The sequence below is a fragment of the Haliaeetus leucocephalus genome, unplaced genomic scaffold, assembly GCF_000737465.1.
Source record: "Haliaeetus leucocephalus isolate CR32 unplaced genomic scaffold, Haliaeetus_leucocephalus-4.0 Scaffold808, whole genome shotgun sequence".
NCBI classification, from domain to species: Eukaryota; Metazoa; Chordata; class Aves; order Accipitriformes; family Accipitridae; genus Haliaeetus; species Haliaeetus leucocephalus.
The window spans coordinates 375828-379753 of record NW_010973244.1 but is presented as its reverse complement, the minus strand read 5'-3'; positions in this window follow the sequence as shown (position 1 = coordinate 379753).

The following is a 3926-nucleotide window of genomic DNA, read 5'->3' as shown; positions in this document are numbered from 1 at the left end:
GTACAGGAGACAGCCACAGCACTCACCCATGCTCCATTCAGCTCTTGCTAGAGTGGAAATGACTGGCTTTCCCTGCACCTTGGGTGGTTTACGCTCCCAGGAAAGGGCTGGGTTGACTCTCCTGAAGTCAGGAGTACCTTGAGTAGTGACCTGAATGGTAGCAGACACAAGTAACGAGAGGAAGAAGAGAAAGATAGAAAGGAAGCAAAGCCACAGTCACAGCACTGAGGAAGGAAGGAACCTGCATTCAGGTGTCTCCAATGCAGTGGGGAGCAACAGGATAGGGTGACTGAGGTGTGGAGCGGACTTTTTCCTTATTTGAGATGGCCCTGGTGTTCCAGATAGGCCTAAAGTGTCCTAAAATTTGAATAATGCTTTCACGCACCTCTTTACAGTTCCTTCCTTGCAAGGCACACCTCCTCGTCTTGTCTGCCTTGGTGAAATAGCTGACCTGAAATTTCATGTCTTCTCAACAAGTTGTAAGTTTTGAGCAAAGGAAGAAGACAGCCCTGAAGGTGAATATTTTGTCAAGACAGAAGCATCTACAAAAAGACTGTTGGAAGGCAATCCTTAAGTTACCTAAATTCTTATTAATCACTCTAACTGATTACTGAGCATTTGAATGGCTTTACAGTCTCTTCATAGTTGCTGTGATACACCTATCAGATGTATCGATGCAGGAAGCACGCTTTAATTGTTAACTTAAAATTTCCTAGCTGAAATCAGAACGACCAACATTGAATTCAGTTGCACCTGTTAGAGAGCCCTGATCACTTGTATCTCAAAAAAGGCTCGAACAGGCTCATCAAAACCACATGCTGGTTCTCTACGCTGAGCTGGATTAAGCCATTCAAAGTCAGACTTGCCTGCGGACAAACTTGTACCTAATAGGTCATTTAACACTGAGCTGTATGGACCTATACAAAGCCCCTGATGACATTATGATTTTATATCATGTATGAGAGAAACCATCAGCACACTTCTGGGTTTGCAGGAAGAAAGAGTCAAGACTTTTTTTTGTAAAAAGTGGTTGATTTGTTGCTTTCCTTATCAGAAACTCTTTTAAACATAAGAAGCTGATAGGAGTTAGGCCAGGCTGAAAAAAAAAAAAAATCTCTGTGTGTAGGTTGTCTCCAGTTATTTGAATGTGTTTGAAATCCCACTGAGACGAGTGGAAAGACTCCCTGTAACTTTGGATGGGAAACTCCAATCAATTTGGGAGCAGAAATAGAAGTGTGTGAATTATTTCATGGTGGTGTGAAAAATGTATCTTGCATAAGCAACTAATTCCTACTTTAAAAACAAAGGAACATGATAGCATCAGTATCAGTAAACTGTCATTATAAAGCCTATTTTTCAGACAGTCTGGAAGAGGAAGCAGCAGAGTTGGGAGATAGCTGGGGGAGAGGGCTGTTCATCAGCAGGTTTTCAGATCTCAGAACTGAACTTTTTTTTAAATGAGATTCTAGCTTGCCTGATTAATGCCAGATGATATAAAAATACTTAGGCCCACATGCCGCATTTGGCTTGGGAAGTGTACGCTGTTTTGATTAGAAAATCAGATAGTAAACCTTATGAGAAGCATAGAAAGCCTGTTCTAAAAATGTCTCTCTTGCAGGTTTAAGAACATAATAAGAACACAAAAATGAGCATATTACTGCTGATGCCCTGCAGACATCATAGAAGTTTAAACTATAAAGCATCTCCATTTAAGCTGGAGAGCTAAACATAGATTCTAGCCTGCTAAAATTTGTAATGGTACCAAGACCATGGGAAATGGTTGAGTATGAAGACAGCTGCCCCCGACAGGCAGAGGAAAATCCCACCTTCTCAGTAAAGTGGGAACCAGCAGCTGTAGGGCCAGGTAATGGATGATGTTTGCTGGACAGGCATGCTTATATATATATATTTATGATTTTTTTAATTACTGGAGCTGTCAGTAAAAGTTTGAAAACACTGGAGCTTCCTTTGCAGTACTGGGTAACTCCACATACTTGCCGTAGGAACAGGGATTTCAGGTAGAAGTTGTATTACAGGATCCCATTTCATGTTCAAGGTTCAAAATGAATGGGACAAATTGTTAGAAGAAGAGCTTCAGAGGTATCATCATGGGTTGAAAAATTATCCTACACTTGGAGCCTCCAACACCTCAGTCAGTAAGAGAGTTAAGGAATGAAGCTGATCTCTGTCTAGTACCACATCTGGGGGATAAATCTCAGAGAACAGGGCTCTCACTACAACAAGCAAAGATATATCTAGGCGGAAATTAAGCAAGGGGAACTCAGGCAACAAATAAGGCCTTATTTGAGTGGGGCAATGAACTGCTGAAGCATCTTGCCTATGACTGTGGTACTACAGTCTCTGTTGCTAATCACAAGGCAGTTTTCTTAAAGAAAAGCTGTACTTGCTCACAGAGGGCTTAATTTTGGGAGCTGCTGTGGGTGGTCGTATCCATTTTCAGGGTACCACCACTTGCAGAAACTTCCATATGTGGATGGAAGAGATCTCTTGTGGCCCCCCAAAAGCCTGAGTCATTTAAAGGAGGTGCCACTGGGTGACAGGAACCCGAGTCACTCGTTTCTCCTCCTTAGGTGCCTGCTCCCTCCTGGCGGGGACGGACTCTGCTCCTGGCTGGTTCAGGGAGGCAGGCTCGACATCGTGCGAAGCACATGTTGCTGCTGCAGGTGCTTCTGGCTGCATCAGCCCTTTGCTGTAGATGTGAGTCGCAGGGGCTTGGGAGACTGGGGCTGGTCACTGCTGTCACGACAGTGCTGTTTCTCTGCTTCCCCTTGTAGGTGGAGCTGCACAAATCCTCAGGCAGCCAAAACCTTCCACGAGCAGAGCCGTGCAAATGACTGCGCGGATCAGCTGCCATTTTTCTGGGTCAGACTTTCTGAATACCTTCATCCACTGCTACGAACACAAACCCAGAGAAGCACCAAAGCACATTCTGTACGTGCAATCAGGGGTTCCTTATTTTTATGAAAACTCTTACAGAGATATTTTTGGGGCCAAAAAGGTGAGGACAGAGTCCATCTGTACTCTGACAATAAATAAAATCACAAAGCAGCAAGAGGCTACCTATTATTGTGGCTCCTGGGGCTGCACAGCCTTAGAAAACCATCAGGCAGCTGCCAGAGGAATCTCCTCTGTGCTCCCAAGGGCTGGAAAACTCACCTGACTCCAGGGTCCTGCTTGGCAGGCTGGGCTTGCCTGCAGGAACTCTTTAGGGTGACAAGTTGTGAAAAATAGCATACAAGTGCTGCTTGCCTGCTTTAGATGACTAACCTGGAAGGAAAGGCAGAAGGGAGTTGCACTACCTGTGAAAGATCAAATCAAAGTTTAACCCTGCGTCTCTCCTTGCCGGGTGCAGCCCAGCACTCTGCCTCCAGCAGCAGGCAACAGCACGTTCCTAGAGGAGACCAAATGAACAAACACACAGCAGCAATTTCCCAGAAATGCTTCCTGATCTCAGTGATATAGGGCAGCAATTTTGCCTGCTTTCGAGGGGCATCTCTGCTCTTCCATCCTCTGGTAGCCGATGTACCTTAAAAATCCAGATATGAAGAACTGACTTTAAAAGCTAGCACATCGTAATCATATGTTGAAAAAAAAAAAAGTGACTCTTTAGTCATTATCCAAACAAATTCCCTGCAGAAAAATAAATAATAAAAAAAAAATGTTTGCCTCAGTAGTGAGATCTCTTCTTACAAGGCTGGTTTTTTGGTTTTGGTTTGGTTTGGGTTTTTTGTTTGCCTTCTATTTAAGTGTTAGTCAAAGGAAATGGCTTGTGCATCATTATTTAACACATCCACAGCTGGCACAGCCTCCTTGGATGGTTTTCTGCTGCTCAGATCTGCTTCACCCCTGCTTGAGTCTGGCCCTGACCCTGTCCCTGTAAGGAAGCCATAAGGAGGGCAGTGACA